Source organism: Cygnus olor, chromosome 2, assembly GCF_009769625.2.
Source record: "Cygnus olor isolate bCygOlo1 chromosome 2, bCygOlo1.pri.v2, whole genome shotgun sequence".
NCBI lineage: Eukaryota > Metazoa > Chordata > Aves > Anseriformes > Anatidae > Cygnus > Cygnus olor.
The window spans coordinates 73,703,544-73,729,312 of record NC_049170.1 but is presented as its reverse complement, the minus strand read 5'-3'; the positions used below and the strand labels follow the sequence as shown (position 1 = coordinate 73,729,312).

The 25,769-nt window shown below is 35.3% G+C and overlaps 1 protein-coding gene across 10 annotated transcripts in view; it reads left to right on the top strand.

Annotated features, from left to right (window-relative positions):
- CDH18 (cadherin 18) overlaps positions 1 to 25,769 on the top strand; it is a 548,781-nt gene that overhangs the window by 313,850 nt on the left and 209,162 nt on the right. For 3 of the 10 annotated variants that reach the window (XM_040548570.1, XM_040548567.1, XM_040548565.1), the window contains exon 1: positions 15,240 to 15,495. The exons of 5 other annotated variants lie outside the window; for them this stretch is intronic. The gene's annotated coding sequence lies outside the window, so the exon portion shown is untranslated. Of the gene's footprint in view, positions 1 to 15,239; positions 15,496 to 19,555; positions 19,602 to 25,769 lie in introns of those variants that run through there. 2 more of the 10 variants (XM_040548569.1, XM_040548568.1) reach the window with 1 other exon arrangement.

Genomic DNA, 25,769 nt, shown 5'->3' with positions numbered 1-25,769 from the left:
AAATCCAGTTCTGCAGGAAATACTGATAATTGGGAAATAATTCCTTATCCACATGTAGAACCTCACAATGTGAGAACATGGTAAGAATTCTTTAACTGCAGAAAGAATCTCAAGAATCTCAGCATTTAATGGGAGTAGAATTGCTGTAATCTTTGCCTGACAGGCGAAGGGAGTGATAGTTGGGAATGTGGCTGTAGGAGAAGGAAACTGTCAGAAGGATAAGAATTTGTGGACACTCAAAATAAGAATACTAGGATCTTATGGAAAATCATGTTCTCCTAACATGATTTTCATCACTTGGAATGCCAGTTTGCTCTCAAACCATTGCATTCTTTTTGGAGGTATTACTGAAACAATTTTAGTTTTTTTTCTTAGCTAAAAACAAAAGTTGATGTTTCCACAGCTGTTGTTCAATACAGTTATGTACAAATATTCCATCTTCACATAGCCAAGAGTCACTTCACGATGTCCCGATAACAGGCAAAACATAGAGCTCTCACCAGAATGCACCAATGAAAGACTTTGTCTCATAGTCTCTTACCGAAGACCAAATGAGTGCAACCTAAAGCTTAAAGGTAGTTTGGTTTAAGTACTAGTTTGTTCAGTGTGGGAGTGATAAACTGTGTTTGAGTAGAAGGTGGAGGACTGTTCACACTAGGAAACTACAGTTCATGAGCTGACTATCAAGGAAGGAAAGACTCAGTTCTCAGAATCAACCTCTGACAACAAACTCATTCTGGATACAGGATGAAAAATAAACTAGTGTGATAGATTTTGTGCGTGTGTACAGGGAATGGATTTATGTATTTGTTAAGGTCTGAACACAAGTATTGGTGAAAATCAAAGAGCTGGAATTTTGTCTTTTTTAGGACATCAGTTTAGGATTTTTTCAGTGAATAAATACTGGCAAGACTAATCTGAACTTGTTCTTATAGATAGGAATATCGGTTTTTGAAAAACTTTGAAGTTTTCAAATGATAATTTCAAGCAATCTCTTGCTACTTGTTTTTTGAAAACAGTATTTTAAGGTCTAAGATCAAAAGAACGAACAAACAAACAGCAAAAAAAAACCACTTTCCACAACTCACATCATGTCATTTCATTTATGTGACCTACACAACATTAATGCTGTTTTCTTTCTGTCTTCCTCGCTAGTGGCTGAGTTTAGAAGTTTGCTGTTTAGAGGAAACTCTATGGGGAAAACTTAAGTTTTTAATTGAATAACCCATTGGTGGGGATTCTAATGCAACTACTTTGAATAAGCCAGTATTTGGAATAAGGATGAAGGAGAGAGTGATGCATGTTCTGTATTTAAGTATGTATAAATTTATCCATTTTGGATTTCACTATACTTGACAACAGTTACTTCTTTCTTTGTTCATAAGTGGTCTATTTTTTCAAGGGAACAGAAACCCTGTGAATAAAAAAAGAAATGTCCTTGTGACTGTATATTTTACTTCTGCGTTTTGGAAGTTATTAATGGAGTACCTCCAACTAGACCTCTGCAAAATGATACAATCACATCAATTTTCAGCTTTAATGGAAAAGGAACAGTTGTCTGCTTTCTTTTCTAACCCTGAACCGTATGTGCTAGTTTACTTAAAACAACAACAGAAACGGGGGGGGGGGAGGGGGGGAAAGAAAAAAAAAGTCCCCGTAAATCATCTGGTAAAACTTTTTAGCATTAGAGAATATTGCTTCAACAGCTGTTGTTGGATAACCCAGTCTAACCAAACATGTCAACCTTGGTTATTCAGGAGGTCTAAATAAATAAATATTTTTTAAAAAAGATTATTTTTACAGTAAATGCATAAAAGGTTCCTTTGACTGATCAGCTGCACTCTATCATCAACGTAAAGCAAAAAATGAATGAAGGGATAATGAACTGTGTATTTCATCAAGGAGTAATAGTGTTGATTCCAATACCTTGTATAGCTGATGAACTGATGAGCTGATTTTTCTTCATTCCCTCAGGAGTGCAGAATAAGCTTCTTTGCAGGCACCCTACTAAATGTATTGCTTGTACGTATTTGAGTATTACGGTGTTTGTTAATGCGCAAAATGACAATGAATTATGTAGCTCAACAGTAAAATATTTTGTTTTGCCAGACTTCTGAGAGCAAAGCTACTGCTTTATAAATAGATGGATGTGTCTTGAGCAAACAGAGACAAAAAGTAGTGTACTTTGTGGGATTTAATTTGACCTGCTGTGTTCCATATACTGTCTAAAACTGGGTACTTATAAAAACTAAAAATTACAAACTTTATTTTGTAAAAATAAACTCTCAGATTATAAAATGGGTTTCAAGTATATTGAAATGTTAAAGGCCTTTTTTTCAGCCTGCATTTTGGAAATACTATTTGCCATCATTTAAAGAATACATATTTCTTAATATTCTCTTTAAATGAAATACATGAAGATAGCTATGCATGTTCTTTGCTCCCCTACTATTTGTTTAATAAATAATAAATAGAAGGTTTTTATTAAGTAGTTTCTAGCTGTAACGGAAAGTTAATGCCACATGAAAATATCTTGCTTCCTACCTGTGTGAAATATACTCTTCTCAAAAGTGTTTAGTAAAAAATGTACCTAGAAAAAAAAAAAAACACAACTAAGGTCTTGAGAACATGTGTTTATCAACTACATAACACATTTTAGAAAAGGCACTGTATGTTTTTAGAGATGTATTTACTTAAGAAACCATCGGTTTCATTTCTGTTAAATTCATCCGGACTTCTCCATGATTGTTTTCCAAATTTTGCACAGGTAGAACAGAGGTATCAGCTGGTATGCTATCATGGCATCTTGTCTCTTCTGATCTCTGACAACATTTTGTGACTTGGATAGCACTGAGAACATGTAGTAGTGTAGAAACAGTATTTTATAGTGACTTCCGTATCTGACAGGGGAAGTATGTTTCACTACTGGTATGTCAAGTACATATATGTTATGATGAAGTCTTAAAATATCTTGAGAGTATGTCATAAAATATATGAATTTCTAATCATCTGTTCTTCCATCACTGTTACATTTGTACCGCACTGAAAATGTCCACACTGGGCACACACTGTGTAAGTGTTAATTCCCTTTCTTGTTCCCACTGAAACAAATATGAAATGAGCTTGTTAGTAAGACATTCTCCAAATGCTCTTTTGTCTCTTAGTAAAGGAAATGATGCATTGTTAGAAGGTGCTAGGCTATTGTGTATACTGTAATGAACATTTATAATCAAGGTTAACGTCATCAGGGACCACTTACAGTTGTGTTAACTCAAGTTCATACTGTTCACAATATGTTTACCATTTGCAACTCAACAACATTTTTTATAAGACAGAAGGATTGATGATAGCACTTGAAACATTTTTATTATTCTAAAAATAGAAATAGGAAAATAATTGCTTTAACATATTTCTGAAGAGATCTTTAAAAATCTGAAATAAACTGGTAAACATGAAAAGCAGTTAACAGGTTTGATATGGTGCTATTTGTTTCATAGCTACATCTGTTTGCAGTGAGAAATGTAATTGATCTCTTAAGATGAGGATATGACCAGCACCCCCAGTATGGAAGCTAGAATAATTTCCTCTGTATTTTGAATGAATATGTACTTGTAGAACAGACATTATTTTGATAAAGATTATCATGAAAAAGATGATTAATTTTTTCCCATTGGATTTGAGAGAGGAGAAAATTTAATTCAAAATCTGGTAATAGGCATATTAAATCTGTCCGTGAAAGTTCTGTTTGAAGTTTTAGTTCTATGAGTAGTGTTGTCAAAGTCAACAGGACTATTTTCTGGGAAAAGCAGTATTTACATCTGTAAGGGTTTGAGCCTTGAACAGTGGAATTTGGAATGACTGCATAAATGTTCAATGAACTAAAATACACACATTTATGAAGAAGGGTAAATATCTACTTCTCACATGATTTTTAAAAAGTACATTAAAAATGATAGATTAACAAAAATATTCAAATTTATGCAAACAAGGTATTTTATTGGTGTTATATCAGAATATAAATGGTGAAGATTTTTCAGCTTTTTCTGGAATAAATAGTTGGATAAAGATACTTCGGTTCATAACTTTTTACAGTTGCCTATTAATGCTACTCATTATGCAGTAAGAGCTTACTGTACTGTATAAGCTGGAATAGCCTCTGTAGTGGGGATCATCTGCTACATAGGAAATAGAGTTTTCTATAGAAAGTGTTGGGCAAAATTTATTCATTTTCTATTGAGTTTACCTTAGTAACATGGTTTTCCATGGGTCTGTTTGTTCAGCAAATCTCTGTATTGCTCCACATTTTTCTTCTTTCTAAAGAAGTAGCAACAGTGTTATGTTCAAATCCATTTTTAAGCCTTTTATTATGACTTTCATATACAAATACCAAGCTGATAGCTGTGCAACTCTGTTGCTGCCCATGTAGTTATAGATTTTTGCTGGTTGTGGTTCTGGTTCCTGAAGAGTTGATTTAAATTAAATAACCTTGACAAATATGATGCAACTATTTGGAGAATATAAGATAAACAGAGTTCTTGGTAGTAGGTACATTAAAACTGAAATCTTAAATCTGTCTCAGTAGAATTTTCTTGATTTATTAAGCGCACAGCAGAGCACACTGCTCTGCTCCAAAAAGAGCACCTGCCCTTGTTTTGCTATATGGAGCAAGTAATTTATTCCAGCTCAGTTAATAATTCAGCTTATTTTCTTTGCTGTTCTCTGTACATTTACTTGCTGATACAGTGAGTGGAGAAGGACTCATGTAGTTATTCACTCTGTATTGTTTCAAGCCTGCTTGACAAGGGGAAGGATGCTCTAATAAGATGAGGCCCTATGAATTTCATATTCAGTTCCCTGATCCAAAAGGTACTCTGATGTTGTGAAGATGGAGACCACACAAGTAACTAAGATAAAAATTTAGTCTGCAATAGAAAGGAATTGGAATCAGTAACCAAATCATTCACTCTTGTCTTACACACCTGCTTCAAGGGAAGCAACAACACTGCAGGGATGGACACCTGAGTTGTCCTGTGTAGGGTTGGTACCTGCTCAACCACAGAAAGTTTGTCTAAATCCCAGCTTGAAGTTCAACTCAAGGATTATGCTGTATTTCTGCAGTTCACATTGCCTCAGGTTTCTCCATAAGAAGGGAGATCCCATCCTCATGGGGCTAAAATTGTGCCCAAGGGTGAAACGTGATCATGCATGTTATATTATTACTCTGCTAGTGTGTTTAATATATGCATTTAAGGCATTTGCAAAGAATTTGCATGTAACATACTTGGCATGCTTTTAATGTCCTTATACTGTTACTCAGTTAGAAAAGAACATGAATTTATGTAAATCTCATTGTAGGTTTGCTTTCTTAAGACCCCAGAAACAAAAGTTTTGATGCCTCCTCTTTTCATGTATGTGTTTTTTGAGGGTGAGATTTTTGTGTGTGTCTCCCAAATATTTCAAAGAGATATCCGTCTCTCATTAGTCATAATATTCTTTCATTGGAAGCTGTTTGTGGAATACCTTTATGAGTTTACAGTGTCAAACTGACTGCTTCCCAAGGTTTTACCTCCTGTTATTTTGACAACTGTCTTGTGTACCCTGCACATTTGCAGTAGACTGTGAAGTGCTATAGGAAAGGAATTCCGTTCAAGTTCTTCCCCAGCTCACAAAAGTCATTTATGTGTCTGTTACCATCATAGCTCTTATGAGACTATTCTGTGTGCTTCAGAAAATAAAGTCAGTTATGCAGTTGCTGGTCTGTTTTTTCTTCTCCATCATGAAGCTCTCAATTTTCTCTCCTTGCCATTATTAAAGAATCCATAGATATACTTGACCAGATTGACTAGCAGTTGTTGGTTCCTTTACAGGAAGTCAGAAAAGGATGTTGTACGCTGTGTTAAAGGCAGAATGGTGAGAGCTATTTGGAAGTTTCAATGCGCAAGAAGAAGGGGATAAATAGAAGCTTCTGAATTAGCAAGGGAACATAATATGAGGATGTATGTGGTTATTCGGGTGGTTTGATACTTATATCTGGGACATGAAAATAATTAGTATTCTAACAAATGTATTTAAGAATAGACCTGGATATGCCATCTGCATTGTCTAAGATAAGTAGATGAGACATACTGAAACAGGGAAATAGAAAAGCTCTCTGTCAGTTACTTGCTGTAACCATCTGAAAGAAAAATAGCTTTCAACATGCTTGTGATAACCAATTTTCCAATTGAAGTAGAATGAAGAGGACAAACAGAAAGGACTATGGAATGAACCTTCCACTTCATTTCCATGGAAACCAATAAAAACAAATGTTTGACTGCAGCATATCATCTTCAAGATAGACAATTGCAACCTGTGTGGTTTAATTTGAATGGAAGGTCGAATTCAGTATTTTCAGTTTAGGAGAACAATGAGAGAAATCTTGGTATTCTAAATACTAGTTAAAAACACTTATTCACATACAATGCATAAATATAAAAATATTTAAAATATTATATTTGTGTTCCCCAATAGATACTTTTTTAGTTTCTTGAACACTTCTTGTATTGGCATTGTAGAAGGAAAATAATTCCCACTTGTATGATGAATTATTTTTCTTGATTCTGAAGGTGTGAGGAAAAGATCGTTCAAGTGCAAGTTTATGGTATAGGCTCTGGTTTACATGAAACGTGGTACCAAATGTCACAAAACAAGGGGAATGAAATATAAGGAGTGTTGTTGTAGATACTTCCTAAAAACAATCAGATTCTCTGCCTATGTAACACTTTTAACAAGTTTTGAAAAAGACTTCTGAAAGACAGACTAGCTAGGTTAATGCTAAGGCAAAAGCAGAAATTACGGGGTGTGTCTTGTAGTGGCAGTGGAAACTGGGAAGTGGAGAGCAGGTTTTGGGAAGGTGGTATTTTTTGTATGGATTTTTTTGATGTAATTCTTCGCACCTTCTCATAAATATGAAGGGATAGCTTTTCACTATTGCCTTTAACCAACATTCTCACAGACTTTTTACCAGGACTTTACCATTTAGTACTATAAATAAACTCTTTGTGGTACAACACATTTTTGCCCATAGCTGATTTGATTATCAAACCAAGTTGTATAGTACTATACCATAGGAAGTGCAGGGTTTGTTTGTGAACATGTTTCTTTTCAGATCAGAATGGAGTGAGTAAAGAGTGCCGTATATAATTATTATTTTAGAAAATTTTACTACATCACAGTAGTAAAATCAATCTGCCTCCTCAATGAATGCATTATAGTCTATTCTATTTTGGAGAGTGTTTTTTTTCTGCAATTAACTTAGTACCTTGAACAAACAGCTTGTTCTTTTCTGCATCATATGCAGAAAATAATTCATTGTGACACTGAGATGCTTTATCTTCAGAGCCATTGCAGAATATTATAATCCCATTCCTATAACATTGCAGGAGTTAATGCATTCAGTTAGGCCGAGCTGGAGCTGTACCTCTTGCCAGATCACACATTTCATCATGCCAGCCAAGAAGATAATTCAGTAGGATGATTTTTGCATACTAAGGTTCAGTCTAAGAACATTTTCACTCCTTTAAGTATTCGATTCATGCCTTGTCACTAATTATGAAGATTGAAAACAGATACCTTAAGCTCCTGGCATTTATCCAGTTCAGCCATTCATTTTGGAGCACTGAGCAGTGTGGGTTCTGGTAGGGCGCGCTGAGTGTTATTGAAATCCCAAGCTATAGCAGAGGTACTTAACATTAATGTTAGTCACACATAGAAAAAGCAGTGTTTTCATATTACCTGCCTGAAAACTACAGGCACATCAAATCGTTATAGCCAATTTTCTCTCTTAGCAGAACAGTAAAATGTTAAATAGTATTGTTGAACATAAAATATTTGAACACGATTTCTTTATGTATGCCATATGTACATACATAAATACATAAACTGTCTTTTTTTTTTTAACTTCCTAGCTTTCTGTGGTCAAAAGTTTGGAAAAGATGGTTTTACAATAAAATAAAAATTTACAGAAAATGCAGATATAAATCATTAGAAACACTTTTTCATATTTTAATTTTTAGAATATAAGTAATAAAATACATTTTCAAATATTTTGAAACATTTTTAAAATAACATTGTTTTTAAATATAGGTGTAATCAAAGGCAAGTTACTGTGGAATTTAGGCATTCTGTGACAAAATTCCTAATGTGATTGAGTTGTAGCAAGAATTATATTTATGTGAGTGGTTATGTGAGTAGAAAACAGTTTTTTGACCTGGGACCAGTTCTCTAGGGTAGTTTTACTTGGAAGATGGTGGGACTCTTATCCTTGGCAAAAGGCATATGAATTTACTTTCTTGGCAATGATTCTTCCTGGTTATTTGAGCTGTTTGTCCTCAACATCCTGAATTATAAAATGGGATAAAACGTAATTAGTACAATAGTTTTAAAGTCACTAGTTTATTTAAATAAATGAATTTTAAAAAAATCAGGTTGATGGAATTCCATGTGAATGCTAAATAATTACAAAATATCAATGTTAAGCTCACAAAATTCAGAGTGGTTACAAAAATTGAAACAGTTCATTACCTAGTAAGGTACTCATCTTCTCCATTTTGTAGTTGAAATGCAGTAGAGGTGCTTTGGGCTTTTTTTTAAGGATCTTCTAATACCTTATAATTAAAATCGAATCAGAAATACTGGAAGGCAAATAAGATTGAGAGAGAAGAAGGTGTTAAACAATAACCCCTCCTCCAAGCTGTTGTTATATTGTTTGTGCGTGTGCAAAAGTTGTATATATATTTTGGAGAGTTATGTTTGAGTTACGTTCTTTGCAATTCAGGTGACCAAAACAGTAAATATTAGGGGCTACAATTTGCCAATAGCAAGACAGATGAATCCAAATGTCATCTTACAAGAAGAACTGAAATTTTGTCTTCTCAGCTCAGTTTCATGCAAGAACTCTGAGTTTGTTAGCTTGATTGAATGTCTTTAAAGCCAGACATAGTGTGATAAAGCAGTTGCAGGACCTATTTTTGAGGAGACACAATGAGGAAGGAGGCCTTAGTAGACAGAGAACATTTCAACATAACAGCTATTGAGTGTTACTTATAGAATGGCTTCCTTTTGTCTATTATCAAGAATAATTTGCAAATTTGCTGGGAGCAATGGGCAGTCAGCTTTGATTCCTGGCATCACAGGTGCAGCTACCTTTAGCCTACAACCTCAAGGGGCATGACAGTTTTTACAGATAAGAAGCTTTACCCCCTGTTTTTCCTCCCTCTCATCCCTACACCCTCCTAGGCTCCTTGGATGAGGGGATGGCTGGCAGTGAATGGGGGGGATTTTGCCTGTGCCAAAGCTCAGAACTTTTCACTGCTATAGCCAGGGACTGTGTAGGACTTCAATGGCTATCTGCTGTTACCATGTGTTTTCTAAGTTTCACAGAATTTTCTTAGACTGTACACATAACTGAGTCCTATGGAACTCTGCCCTTTTTCTCTGAAGAATCAAAGACTTTATGAACTAAGTTACAGACTTGTCATATCATGTATATTTTCTGCTTCTTGTTTTAAAAAGCTGTGAGCTATTTGTTTAGAAATTATAGGGAAGAGAAATAAATAAACTTGCACAAATGTAAACCCAATGTTATTGAAGTCAATCACCCAAATCAAACAGATTGCAGTGGGACAACCTTTTACTCCTGATTTTCTTCAACAACTCATAAAACTCAAATTAACTCTTTTTTTTCCTTTTTATAACATAGTCTTGTTTATTATAATATTCACAGTAACATCTTGAGTGCCTTGGAATTCTCAGGATAGAAAAATAAAAAAGGGTTGCTTCCTAAATCATGCTAATTGTAAGGCTTAAGTAGACACATACCCTTAAAAGTAATCTTCCACAAACGTTTTCCCTTGTATGGCAGCCATCAAAACTCCAGTTGTTTCCTTGGTGTCTCTGTGACTGCTCTTCCTCTTAAGTAAAGAGGTGCTTCTCTCTTTTGGCAGGACCATCACAGGAATTATACCTACCCCATTTTGACTTAATTGATTGTTCAGAGTTTGCAGTTCCACACTTGTATCCGAGACCCTGCAGAAATAATGATGTATTGAGGCATGAAGAGTCTTATTGATTTTGTGTAGGAGCCTGCATCTCACAGTCAGATCCTTATTTATTACTGTTTTCTTCTTTCTTCCCATGCTACTATTTATGTGACTGTATGCAAATACTATTGTGTGCATTTGTATACAATGAAAGCCAAAGAACTAGTAACAAGAAATATTTTTCATGTGTGATTATCTTATTTTATTTTTGATCGGGTATTTAAAGAAGCATGCAAAACAAACAAAAACCTTCAGCGTAGAAAGTCATCAGAGATGTCCTTATAGGAGTGTCAGATACCGACTGATCCTGCGCTTGAATTTGTTTACTTCTTTTACATTTCACATGTGAAAGGTTTGTTTGAATGGTTTGAGTATGGAAGATCTGTTGTGCTGGACTTCGATTTACACTACTATAAAAGAGCTCCTAAGGTTTTAATTATCTTAAAATATCGTTGTACCTCCCCCCCCCCAAAAAAAAAAAAAAATTAATCATGTAATAATAATAGTGTTCAAAAAAAGTCTTTACATTTTCAAACTGATACGAAAACAACTGAAATTGTTTTGTATTAATGGAGAAGGAAGAGAGTACACAGTGTTTAGGAAGATAATTCCCTGCAGTACAGACAAACTCTGTTTCCTGTGCCTCTGCCTGTGTTTGTACTTATGCTGCGTTTGTACTTACGGCTAACATCCCCTGATAAGAAGGGTTAGCTAGAGTCGTTTAAGGCTCTGCATTGCTCATTCAGTTTCCTGAAATGGGTAATGAAGTATAGGATGTTAGTGGCCTGAGATGGATCCTAGTGAAAGGAACCACTTCTGATTCAGGATCCTAATTTTAAGACCCAAACCCTGGCAGAAGCAAGGAGGACCCTTCTCTGTCCTGCATCTTCTGATGTGAAAACTGCAGCAGGGCATCTGCAGAGGTAAATGTCATTTGCTGCAGATCAAATGCAATGCTGCAGTCCCAAATGATCCACTTTAGACTTTATCAGAATGAACTGGAAAAAAAAAATGTATTTAGTAATACAATTTATTTATGGAATCTAACTGGTTTTCTCATCCACTGAGGAAGCTGTCCGTCCCAGACATAAAGTGCCCTTGTACAGTCTGTTCTAACTGCATGGGTGAAGTAGGAGAGAACCACTAAGGATAATATTTTAAGGTGTAGAAAAGCATACTATTTGCAGGAATGTAAATATAATCTGAAAATAAAAAGTGATGAAAATTAATGTAGAATATATGTATCATGTATATGTTTAGATGGAAACTCAACCATATTCATATATTAAAAACTGGCTTATTAGAAAAGTAAGCTCTTTCCTTCTCATGTGACATTTTCCCCATTCTTTGTGTTCTGCAATTGTGTATTTGTACAATAAGGAGACAGGTACAGTTGTTTGTAGAGAGATTCCAATTTTATTTTGTCCTAATGTTCAAATTAAGTCTCTGTTCTACTTAGCCAAATCTGAAGGACTCTTTCAGCCTATTCAAGTAATGAATATTAAGTCAAGCAAATAGTTTTCCTTGTTTCCTTGTTTCCTTTTTCTTTTTTTTAATATATATTTGTGTTGTAACTTTGAAATACTATTTCACACACAAGATGATACCTTGGTTTGTCCAAATAAGTGCTCCCCCACAATCACTTTTTCAGTTACATCACTTCTAAATATATTTCCGTATTAACCTTGTTTCACAACAGCTATCAACAAAATTAAAGGCATAGATACTGAATGCACATAAGAAAAACTGTAGAGTGGAGATGGAATATCTGACGGAGGATATTTTTCTTTTGAGCAAAGTTTTGTGAGCTAGGTTTGGTAGGTGGATAAAATTCATTTGCATTGTTATATTCTTGGGTATGGTCTTGCTTCTATATCATTAGATAACAAAGAGAATTTTGATAAAATAGTACTTATTTCTGGGCCAGGAGGACAGTTGTGGGGAGGAAAAAAGGAAAGCTAAAGCTAAAAAAAACAACCTGTTGTGGTTTAGCCCGGCTGGCAGCCAAACACCACACAGCCGTTTGCTCACCCTCCCCCCTCCCTCTCCGGGATGGGGGAGAGAAACGGGAAAGTGAAGCCTGTGAGTTGAGATAAAGACAGTTTATTAAGACAGGAAAAATAATAACAATATTATTATTATTATTATTATTATATTATTATTATTATTATTATTAATAATAATGTGTACGAAATAAGTGATGCACAATGCAATTGCTCACCACCCGTTGACCGATGCCCAGCCTATCCCCGAGCAGCCCCCCCCCCCTATTGTTCAGCATGACGTCAGATGGTATGGAATACCCCTTTGGCCAGTTTGGGTCAGCTGTCCTGGGTCTGTCCCCTCCCAGCTCCTGCTGCATCCCTAGCCTGCTCGCTAGCAGGACAGAGCGAGAAGCTGAAAAGTCCTTGGCTTGGTGTAAGCACTGCTCTACAACAATTAAAACATCAGCATGTTATCAGCGCTCTTCTCCTCCTAATCCAAAACATAGCACCCTGCCAGCTACTAGGAGGAAAATTAACTCTGTCCTAACTGAAACCAGGACACCACCAAACAAAAACAAACAAAAAACTAAAAAACTAACTCTTGAAAGAATTCTCTCATTTTACAAAGATGCATCTTATTTCTTGAATTAGGACAGCAGCAGATTTAGAACTTTATTTCTTCTTAAAGAAGTCTTAAACACTGCTGTTCCTAAACTTCTGGTGATGAGCCCTAGGAAGATAATTTTTTTTGTACTAATAGGTCTCCGCTACTAGATGCTCCAAATCTTTCCACTGGGATGCAAACTTACCTAACTAGGTAAAACATGGCTAGTGTTACTCATCTTCATTTACTGTTGAGTGTTTCAATAAGTACATAAGAGACTTAAAAATAAAGTTAGTATTTTTACATTCTATTTTGGTATGTCCATTAATATTTTATAAATATCTTTAAAATAAAGTAAACCATATTTAGAAATGCATAAATAAATGTGTAGTAATTTGGTGACTGGGAAGTTGTATTCTTATATAGGTACAATACAATATTCATTTTTTATTTCTATAACAGTGAATCCAAAGAAGCAAAGAAACAGAGGTTTAAGTCTACATAATTTGAATACTTTTCATACTTGTTAGACTTTGTCTTATTTTTGGGAAGCTTCCTTATTACTTGAATAATAAACATGTTTTATCAAAGAATGTATATGTTAGATAATTTTATATCTTACTGTGAGTTTATTATTACATATTACTTTCTACTGTACATGTAAATCATATGAGTTATGTTCATTATAAATGAGCAGAATGTTCTTTGGACTCCCTTAAGACTATGGAGATACTGGGGTATTTGGGTTGTGGCTATGTCTTTAAAAAGTTCAAGGAAAAAAAAAGCCATTGATGAACACGGAAAGACAGTTCTCTTTTAGTCTCTGTTATAATGCCAGCTTTATTGGAGCCAACTTGTAGACACTTCTCCCCCAAGTTCACACTTTCCACTCAAACAATCTGGCTTCCTTAGCTATGAACTTCATCCTTCTCACCCTTTAAAAATGCCCTTGAAGGTACTGCAGATTCCCTGAGAGGATCTCTATACAGTTCACCTGTTGTGTATTTGGAATTCAGAGTAGATTTCTGTTGTCAACATGTATTTTGGGCACAGTCAAAACTTTGGCTATGTTCACTGTCAGTTGTGAAGTCCTGTTGCAGAGTAACAGTTTGTATGGCAGTAAATTGCAGATCCATATATAGGCTGGGGTCTTGGTTGTCCGAGGCAGAATACAAACAAATAACAAAGATGGAGACTAAATGTTCCATCCTGAACAGATGAACGAACAGCAAATTACGTGTGGAACAATTGCGAGAACAAAAGGGAGCAATATGTTTATACACTTCGTATAAGCTTTTTTTCTCTCTGACAGCCTTTTTCCGTGCTGTCACTCAGTACCTCTTAGGATTATTTTAAAAGACTTTTTTTTTTTTTTTAAATTGTCTGGCCTGTAGGCTAGTCAGCTCCTCCTGAAAGTATGCATGAGAACAGCATTCCATCAATGCCTTTTTCTTCTTTTATACGGGCTTTCTTAAGCTGCAGTTTCTGGAACCAAGCAATTTATTTTAGAATTCCAGCTTTAATTTAAAAAGAAAATCAGCAGGATTCTGTTTCCTTTGGCATGTGCGAAAGATATAAAATATTATCTCTCTGTACCCTCTAGGCTCAGAAAGCAAATTAAAAGAAGTCACTATTAAAAAAAAAATATTTTGGAAACTGACCTCTGGTAATTTAGTGTTCAGGGCTTTCAGTACTAAACTTCTATAAGAATTACTAAAATTTGAGTTGCCAAAACAAAAGTTACTTTTGATAATTCATATTTCTGTGACAAAATATACCAGCAATTTTTAGTTGATGTGTAAAATGAAGTAAAAGTGAAGTTAGGAAGAACTCCTATTCCCTTCTACGTGCACTTCTCACAGGAGAATGCATATCTAGACATGAAGTGTATGAGACAAAATGAAGATAAACTAGTGCATTTATTTATTACTGCTATGTTTCTTTTTAACTTCCTTCCTTGTAATATAGTAATACACAGCAGTCTTCCTACTTGTATATAAATGTTAAAAAATATTTTCTTAAAAAAAAAAAAACACAAACCAACCTAGTCTTTTCTATAGCAGGTCTTCTGCATGCCACTCAAAAATAGCAAGTGAATAAATGAAAAGAAAATGGAATAACTGTAAAAAAAAAAAAAAAAAAAAAAAAAGCCAGTTCATTCAGAAGATTACTGGATTAAACAAACCAGTTTACGTGAAATGAATGTTTCTTCAAAACACAGATCTTTTAGTTATACACAAGTGACACATTTATGTTTGCTTCTGTATGTAACTCATTACCTCTGTGAATACGATGCATAAGTAGCAGAGAGTGACCATGAAGGAGCAGTGGAGACAAGGTGTTAGGGACTGACCACAGCATCCATTCCCTTGCGCTGCTTGGGGGAAGGACACAGAAGAATGTGGATGGGGGGGGAAGGTATTTTTAGTTTGTTTTTAGTTTCTCACTACTTTAGTCTGCTGGTGATAGGCAATAAATTACATTAATCTCCTTTTGCTGAGTCTGTTTTACCTGTGATGCTAATTGCTGAGTGATCTCCCTGTCCTTATCTCAACCCTTGAGCCCTTTTCATCATCTGCCCCTTTTCCTTTGAGGAGGAGGAGTGAGAGAGTGGTTGTGGTAGAGCTCAGCTGCCCAGCTGAGTAAAACCACCACATCTTTGAAAGGTTGTGGTGATCAGGGAAGATGCCTGATGACTGGAGAAAGGCAAAAGTCACACCCATCTTCAAGGAGGATGTAGGTAACTTGGAGCTGGTCAGCCTAACTTCTGTTCCTGAGAAAGTTACAGAGCAAATCCTTTTAGAAGCCATTTCTAAACACATGAAAGGTAAGATAATGATTGGAAGCAATCGGCATTGATTTAATGAGGGCAAACCACGGCTAACTAACTGTACTTTGTGATGGCTGGCTCTGAAGGTAGTGGAAATGGATGCTGTTTAACTTGATTTTAGCAAGACTTTCAACAGTGTCTCCTCTATTATTCCTATAGCCAGATTTGTGAGATATGAACTGAAAAGGTTGACTGAACCACGAGGGTCAAAGGGTCATGATCAGTGGTACAAGGTCTAGTTGTGGTCCAGGGACTACTGATGTCCCTCAAAGACTGCAGCAAGAGGAAGTACTGTGTTGATGTCTATAGTAATGACCTGGAAAATGAGGGGGACTGCACTCAGGAAGATTGCAGAGGAACATTTACAGACAGGACAAATTAGCTGAGAGAAACTCAGCAAAGCCACATTCTAAGTCTTGGCATCTGGGGTGGAATAATGTACCATGCAGCGGTACAGGCTTGGTGCTAGCAGGACAGAAAGCATATTTGCAGAAAAGGTCATGGTCGTCCCGGTAAAGCAAGCCATACAAAGAAAAACAACCATATTCTGCATTGTGTTACAGAAAAGTAGCCAACAGGTTGAGTGGAGTAAATTTTTCCTTCTAGTAAGCACTTGTGAGATTGCATCTGGAATATTGTGTCCAGTTTGAGCACCACAAGACAGGGAAGACACTGACATATGGGAGGGAATCTTGGAGGAGCTACTGAGATTTTCAGAGTATGGGAGTACATGACGTATGAGGGAAGGTTAAGAGAAATGTGGAGTTTTTTACCCCTAAGAAGATAAGGCCATGTGGAGTTCTTACTGCTGTCTTAAGCTACTTAATAAGAGAGTATGGAGAAGATGGAGCTGGATTCTCCTCAGCAAAATGTAATGGGAACAAGCTGGAACATGAGAAATTTTGGTCAGGAAAACAAATCTAATGAGAGCAATCAAATACCTGGAACAGGTTTCCCAGGGTGGTGTGTAATCTGCACTCTTGAAGATACATTAAATTTGACTAGACAAGTCCCTGAATAACCTGATCTCATTGTCCCTGATTTGAGCAGAGGTCCCATCCTTCATAATTAATTCTACAGTTCTATAACCAGTGCTTAAGGTAAGTTAAATGATAAAAACTGGCATTAATATAAAACAAATATTCAGAGTTTTTTTCTTAAAATCTCCTTTATTTATTGAACTTAGAGCTTTTGTTGTATTTCTGAGCAACTAGATAGGAATTCTGAAATGCAGCATTACCAGTGTATTTCTGGCAGAAATGAGGAAAAGCATATAGGAAAACTCCTGTTAGGAGCTCCTGAGTTTTCTTTTCTGGCTTCTAGAAATGGGCTGTATTCAAAGTATTATGGATAAGCATTGCAGATGTTCCTGTTTTCAGTTTATCTGAATTGAGTTCCACTGTCAAAAAAAAAAATGGGGATTTATTCATTAGTTATGAAGAGTCTCAAAATAAATGGAAGCAAGACCAACCACACACTACTGCATTTGTGGGCGCTTTTTTTTTTTTTTAACAATTGCTACAATATCAGTAGAGCTTTTTGTATGACAAGTATTTTTGTTACATAAGAACATTGTTCAGTGGAAACCATGTTCTGCATTTTTATTAAAAGAATTCATGCCTTTATTGGAAGCAGAGCCAGGACCTTAATATAGCTTTGTCATTTCACTATACTGTTTTTCAAAAAAACCAACCAACCAAACAAAAAAACCCAAAAGCATATGCTTGGTTAACCTCATAGTGAGCCTGCATTAAGCATTCATAGTCATTAATATTTGTAGCAGTAGGCATATTCTGCTCCTAGTAGAAATTTATGAATATCTGAAGACATAAATAAATATACTTGTAATGGTAATTAAGACTGATCTGGGTTTTAAAGGAGGATCTGTTTGTTTATTATTTTACTTCTTAAATCCGTTGAGCTGTCTCATCTGGGCAAAATACTCCAATCTGTTCATTTGCCAAGCATTCTGAGCACCAGTGATATAACACAAAACAAAGGCTTATATGACTATGAAGAGCAAAACACTTTCCATAAGATTTGCGCATATATCTGTTCAACTTCAGCAATTATACTGTACTTAGTCTCCAGCCCTTCACATAGCTATGCAAATTAAACTGATTTTTTTTTCTAATGTACCTGAAGTACATGAGCAATGATATCTACTTATATTGTATCAGTAAAGGAGTATAAACTGCATTTATGCCAACTAAGAAAAAGACTCATTTATAGAACTTCACTGATAGTTCTTCATACTAAAGTGGTGGAGACATAAATTTTTACATGCTGTTAACTGCAACGTCAACAGCATCCCGATAAACTGTATGGGGCTTTACTATCAAGACTGTTAAAATTATAGTCAGGGGCATGCTGATAGATGTGTTGTTGTTGCTTTCTACTTAGGGATGGACTGAAGGAGGTGACCCATCTGTGGGATTCATTGGAAGACTTTGTTGCAAGACAGAGGATCAGACTGTAGATATAATTTTACTTCCCATTAGCTGTCAGTTGGAAATCTGATGGGAAGATGTCCTATTCACAGATTTCTTTATAAAAGGACCTAAAATTACATATTTGAGCATGTTCAGCTGACAGCCTGTGCTTTGCTTCTCATGAAAATAATGACATGTTGGAGGAGAAATAAATACTTTGAAGCCCATGAAACTTAGTTACAATATGAGTGAAGGAAATTTTTCTTATAACATTCTCCCTGTGGGGTGAGTATAGTTTAAACATAGATAAATAAGAAATATTTTTATAATTATACATATTAAAGAACTAGTCTAAAATTAAACAGCATGTAATAATTATTTTTTACACCTTTATTCTTCAGAATTCTGCAGTGTTCAGTTGCAATAGTTTGCTTAAAGCATTTGAAAGTGAATGACTTCCAGACATAGCAGTCAGGGTGTGGTGTACCTGAGAATCCTCTAATAACTTCTTATAAAGTGGTTATTTCACAAATCACAAAGTGATTGATTGACTCAGCTATTTTGCAGTAATCATCTAGGGGGGAGTTAGTCGATGGGAGGATTTTGAGCTTGGCAGGTGATTCTCTTATCATGCTAAGTCCATTACATTCTGTGTGATCTGGCAGCCTCTCAGACTTTTTCAAGAAGAATATGAAGTTCTTTTGCTGAGCAATTTTAGTCACAAATGCAAAAATCCTGCTGTATGAATTCAGGGCAGTTATCTTTGAGTTACACTGAGAGGTGGGTTCAGCTGGCTCTGACATGGATGTAATCTGGGGAAATGGAAAGTTTTTCTGGATCAGAGAGAGTTACATTTCCAGTGGAAATCACAAATACTTTTAGAATCTTCTCCATGTGAGAAATGTAGATTAAAGTTTTGTTTATTACATTGAGCTATAAAAAGACTTAGACTTGACATAGCATATATGATGGTTTTCAGCGATCCTTACAAAGAGACTCACACAGACTAAAAAGAGAAGCTGGATCAAGCTTTGTGTGTTTCATTTTGCTCAGTCTTGGGAGTAGACTATTTGTAGAGTTTAAAGGCTCTGAAAAAGAGTATCAATTCCTGACTATAACCTACAAATCAACAAACCAATTGTGGATTGCCGCATAATTAAGAAGGTTTTTACACTGATCACATTTGATGTAGATTTTGCATGTCTTCTAAATCTTCTTTTTTAGTAACTATTAGGGGTACCCGTGTAATTATGTCTTCTAAACACTATAAATTTATATTGGGAAAAAACAACTTTTTTTTCTATATTTTTTCCAACACATCTCCTTACTAGCTATTCAGGCCTTTGTTTAACGTTTAGTCTGCTCTTTGTGACCAATTATTATCTGTGCAGTGACTTAAGACCATTATTTGTGAAACCTCTTAAGCACAGGCAGTATGCTCATGTGCTCTTTCTGAAAGCTGCTACTGCCTTAGAACATGTATTGAAAGGGAGGATAAGCTAACTTCCACGGATGCTGATTCAAACCGAAATGCCATTGTGTCCCTGTATGTCAACTGTATGTTCAGCTAAAAAGAAAACACATTGTCATGTTTCCTCCTCCTAACTTGTACGCTGTTTAAATAGGAACAGGATGTGGCATGTCCAGCACAAAGGAAAGGGAGACAATACAGTGAGTATATGTGGAATCTCCTTTGTGCTATGAAATAGCAGTTCACTAAATCTAAAATGAGAGCTGATAAATGTTCAGATCAGTGGGAGTAGAATATTAGTAGTCATTGAAGAATGCGATGTCAAGGTACTGAACCAGCTTGCCTTGATGATCCTTATTTGTCATGTAAAGGACTTTAGAACCACATGGAAAACAGTAAACGATGAATGGAAACTACAGTTTTATAGAAAACTTGCTCAACAGTATACAGTAACAAGAAAAAAATGCAGCACTTAGATAACTTTACATCTTTAATGACAAATTAGTGATATTTGACAGTTAACTATGCTAGCAGCGGTTCTTTTCTAGTAAAGCAGCCAAGAACATGTTTAGCCTTAGCCTAAGAAACATTATTCAGTGATTGTCTAAGTAATATTTGTTAACAATCTTAAACTATTTCAGAGTTTGTCTCCATATAAATTCAGGAATGAAAAAATGGAATAGTCCTTTCTTTATGCAATACAAATTTTGTGTATGAAATTTGAATACAAGAATTTTGAGATTTTAGGTGTACAATTTGTACATTTACACAAAACAGTTCTTTGAAAACTACAGATACTTGAAGAAACTTTTCTTAAAAAAAAGATTTCCCCTTCCTGTATAGGCAAAAATGATAATATTTCATTTTCGTGTATCAGATCAACCTTTTCCTGCAAAATACTTCTATCAGTAGAACCTTTGTGCATTTCAGGTTGGAGGTATTTAAAAAAAACTTCTTTGACTGTGTCTGTTAATCAGTCTTTGCTCACCTGTTTCTGAATTCTGTGAAGTAAAGAGGATCTTGTTTTAAGGAAAGTAGAAATTAAAGTTATACAAAAAAAATAAAAAATCTGTCCAGCTTAATCAAATCTGTTTCCATTTAAAAAGTTATCTTATGAATTCCTTATTCAGTCCATGTTTTGTTTGTTTTTATATTTACAAAATATTTGTAAATGTCTCTTGGATTAGTATTACAAAAGAGCAACTGTAAATGTATTTTGGTGTGAATCCTTATTTTTTTGACTTTTACTTGAAAATAGTATATGTTATTCTGTTGCTAATATTTTGTGTATTTATTACCCGTTAATAAGATTATACCCATTTAGTATCAACATTCCTCTCGGTCTGTTATTGTTATTGTGTATGTAGCTCTTTGAGGGAGGCAGGAGCTGTTACAGGTGGGAACAAAACTCACAAATGTCTGTTCCTGAGGTAGGAAGGAGACAGATATTTTCCAAATCCCAGGATTTTGTCTCCAATATCCACTCATTTTTTATTTAGAGACTTTATCCAAATGTTACTCAAAAATATATCTTTAAAAAAAAAAAAAAAAAAAGGAAAAAAGATTTTACAGTTTGTAGTGAGAGAACAAACTTCTTTTAAGAGAAGGCAGTGAATGTTTATGGTAAATATTTATGCATTTTTTTGAGTGGGTCTTGATATTTCACTGAGAACTGCTGTGTGCATAACATCTGAAAGTCAAACCAGGGGTTTAGTTATCAAAGCACAGTCTTGAGAAGCTACATTTTTACATAAATAAATAGAACCTTAGTGAAGTGTTCTTAAGAGGATTAGGTTCTTCCAATAAGTGGCCATCCATGAAAATTGGTTTATTCATTGTCTACCTACTTTTATTGACCTTTCTGAGTGAAATGAAAGGGAATCAAAAATTCAGTGATTACTGTTTCAATGAGCATTATCTATACAGCTGAAAACCAAACAAAATCTGAGAAATTAAATTTTCCAGAAGTTAAAGTTCATGAAATATCTTGCCACCTTCCATCACTCCAAAGATGAAGACACGTGCCTGACTTTGTGTTCACACTTTGAAGGCCATAGAATAGTTTTTCCAACTCAATTTCTCTCTCTGTCTAAACCTAACCAAAACAAAATCGGAGCTAGTTTTCCAGCTGGGGAGTGATTTGGGGGGGGAAAACAAAAACAGCCAGTATATAACAGATATATTTTGAAAGAAGCTCCATTTATGAACAGAATAGTTTCCCTGCATCTAAATTATTTCTAAATTATTTTCATCTCCTGCATTCAAAGCTTTTTGGTTTAGCTTTACGCTGCATCCTTGACTGTTTTTTTTTTTCATCATTCAGTTTAATTGTCTTGGATATTTCTTGATATGCAGGATAATCTTAAGTTTTTCTGAAGTACTGGAAAGTCCAAACTGCCTGATTGTGGTGGCTGTTCCATTTAAAGAAAAGTATCTTTCATGCCTCAGCAAATATCCCTGTAAAATGAATAAACTGATTTCAGAATGAGAGCTATTTTTTAAAAAAAAATTATTCTTAACTTTGTTCAGTGCTAATTGTATCTGCAGTAGAGACCTGCACCTTTGCAAACATTGTTTGGCAATGTAGCATTTGGCTCCTCTGGTGAATTTGTGAACACAAAAATATTCTGGGAAGTTATCAACTAATAGCGTATCAAGTATCTTCAATGTAAGAGGAGAAAGTAGAAGGGAAATAATACATGTTTCTGTTAAAAATTTCTGAAGATCCATTGAAAATGTTTGAAGCAATTTTTAGAGACTTATTTTAATTTTCATCTTAACATTTTAAAGCATACCTTTTTTCTTTTCCTGCTGTTGACTACCCCTCACTTGTGGATGTTTTATTAAAATGCTGATCAGAAGAATAGTGGCAAATTCAAGCTATAACATTACATGTATATGCAGGTCCCTCATAACCTTACGTGACTGTAAGACTCTCACATTATTTGTAGATCTGCCCCACTTTGCCATTCTTTGGGCTTATTCAGACTCTGCATATGCCTGAGAAACTGAGTGGAGGAGGAGAATGGAAGGGATTTAATTATATTTTCTTTGTACGTTCCTTGATCAGAACTAATCCACTGAAGCAACACTGGAGAAAGAGGACGATTGTTTTGGATGATGTTTTTGAGCTAGCATGTCTCTGTGATACTGTTAGCAGAGTGATTGCTTGTTCAGAATAGTGTCTGAAGGCATAGCACATCCCTAAACCTTGTTGGCAGTAGACATTTTCTGAATATATACTAAAGAAGTCTTACTGAGATAATGATTCTCTTTTTTTCAGTAGTGTTTCAAAATTATTGATGAAAGATGCTTTGTAAGGAATATAAAAGGGAAAATGGTTTGATCCACTTTATAATCTGTAAATGATATAATGGAACAAATTAGTTTTGTTTGGTAGTAGTAAATGTAGGAATCAGCATCAGAAAAATCACAGACACTTATAGGCAAGGCAAAAATGATAGAATAAGTCTGTACTAACTCCTTACATTATTGTATTACAAGCAATCATATTCTCGGACAATATTAACATTTTTAAGAGTTTTAGTGCTGTGTGCACATTCACCATTCACTTGCAAAAGCAGGGCAGGTTAGGTAGCCTAGAGTCATAAACCTATCTGTTGGGATCATTTCAGGATATCACCTAGTTCGGCTATCTCTGTACAACACTGAGGTCTACATGTTCTGTTTCAAGTGAAGATCTATGTTTTCACTTTGAGTTTTCAATTTAGATGTGTTCACAACCAAACAAAATATTTGCATATATGGGAAATGAAACTTCGAAGATTTATAAAGGTTCTAAGGGATGTTTGTACTTACTTTGTGGATCTGATGATAGCAAACTTGCCGTGCAAGTACACTGAATAACTCCTGGAGATGTATGTTGGAGCTTTTTAAAAAAATGTATACCCAGAAAAGGAATTTGCAAGCATCCATGAATCACATACACTAGAAAACCCACAGTTTGTGGTTTGTGCTCAGTCCAAATAATGTGGAGTTGTACTGTTTCATTCAATTATATACTATAAATCATCCAAACATCAAACCACGATATTAAATAGGAAAATACTCACTGCTATACTTCTATAACCCTAGAGGGTTAATTGTGCTCCTCAAAGCATTTGGACCTCTCCAGGGATCCCTCACAGTCACCAGCAAACACCAGAAGTTACTCCTGCTTCCACTGGCCCTATAATATCCACTGCAGCCCCAGATAGGCAGGAGGAGGAGTGTTGAGTCTTGGTTAGGCTACTATGGGGTGCAGTTTGTAGAGTTTAGACGCACTTAGCTAAGGGATACTTTGTTATCCAGTTGTTTATAAGCTACATAGATGACAGGAAAAAAGTTGCAGTTAACTTTGCTTTGTGTCAACTATCTGTTTCTTCCTTGTCAAGTTGACTTAATGTCCATGCTGTCAAGGTGGCAGTCAGAGTTTTACTCTTTCTCCCTGCTTGCCTTAAACCTCCAATTACACTTTATCAGTAAAGCTTGGAAGCTTTTGCCTGAGAAGTTAGGAACTAACCGTGGCGGCATTTCACGTTTCATTTTAGGATACCTTTCGTTAGATGCACACATCCTATAGCAATGTGCACTTTAAAATTGTCTTTGGTACAAAAATATCTGTAGGATAACTGAATGATAACTTACAACATTTGATTGAGACCAGACATATACCAGGCTGTGGTGACCTATTTATATTTTTTTCCTCTCAGAGCATAACATGAAAATACAGTAACAGTAACACAGAGAGAGAGAGAGAGAAAAAAACAAACAGTAGCAAGTGTTGATGATACATGTTACCCTGTAAAAACTTACTAATTTGTGTACTGCATAACATTAGTATGTTTGATTCTGAAGAATTTACACAGACACTTTAGCATTTTGGTTGGATTACTGACTAAGTGTACTATTAAGTATTGAATCTTTTAACCTACCCCTTTATTGGCATAAGATTTTCTTTAGTCTCTAATTTCTGTAATCTGAGGAAGTCATTCAGTTCAACCATGTAGACTGTTTTCCACCAAGGGTCTACGTGCATCATCATACCTGAGTAGAAGATTTTTCCCATGAAGATAGGCTGCACATTTAGTTTACAATTTCTGTATTGAGAGAGTGCATGCATTTAGTCCCAAGCTGAGCACTGATTCTTGAAGGATAAAGCTAAGGTGGTGGTGTTGGGTTTACATGAATTATTATGTAAATTAGCATTCATTGCCAGAGGGGTTATGGTCACTTGAAAACTTTCAAGATATGACAGAAACCCAAAGAACAGCAGGAACAAAGATCATCTGCCTGTCTTTGAAATCATGCAAGATAGCAGTAGACTATACTTGGTTCAGAGTTAGCTGAGATGGAGTTAGTTGCAATGCATATGTCTGCACCTGCCTCAGTGAGTTAAGTCCCATGCACTTACTTCCTTGAAAGATGTGCCATCGGTGTGGAACACCACCAGTAACGTCTTGCTAACACAAAATGACAAAATGCTATTGATGTCAGACGCCAAAAACAAGAAGATGACACCGAGCTGTTAATAAAGCAGCGTGCTTTTGTGATGTAGTCTAGCTCTTAGGATCAAATGGATGAATAAATATTAATACCATTTGAAAATCTTTGCCCATACTTGTGTTTTTAAGAAATCTAACCTATTGTATTAAAATCCATCACGGGGAATTGGTTAATAACCTTATCACTTCAGCAACACACACTTAAGTTCAGATTCATTATAAATTTACCTTTTTCTAGTTTCTAGAAAGAATCAGTAATAGCACAATTATGAGGATTTTTTAAGGCTATCATATTTCATGTCTGGCAGTAGAAAGAGTTCTGCCTAAGTCATCACCTAACTCATCTGTTGTTTTTTTTTTCCCATTCATTAGCATGTCTTGTACTTCAAATGCATAAGAAGATGCTATCTACAACCCAGCAAGATTTCCTATATATTTTAATCTTTATTATTTTCTTTTGTATCACATTTACCTGAATTCATATACAGCATTGTAGACAAAGTTTTTCCTGACCGTGGACTTCATATCCACAGAGTTGGGATTCTGATTACAACATGTGCTCATGCCTCAGTGTCATAGTAGGAAATGCCTAAGTCCCAGAGAATTTCAGGATTTCTGCACTTCTGTATGTAGATTGCAAACCCTGGGCCTGGAAGTTATCAGATACTTTCCCTGGATCTGGCTTTGAGAGTTTAGAAATACTGTTTTCAGGTTGGAGCTAGTTCACATTATTGAGCTAATCTTGTTTGGTCTGTTTTCATGCTGACTAAACACTGCTGAAAATAGAGTTAAGTGGCTTATCAGCTAATTTATTTTCCCCACTTCTTGAACTTTCTAGATTATATGTTGTGGCATAAGTATTTA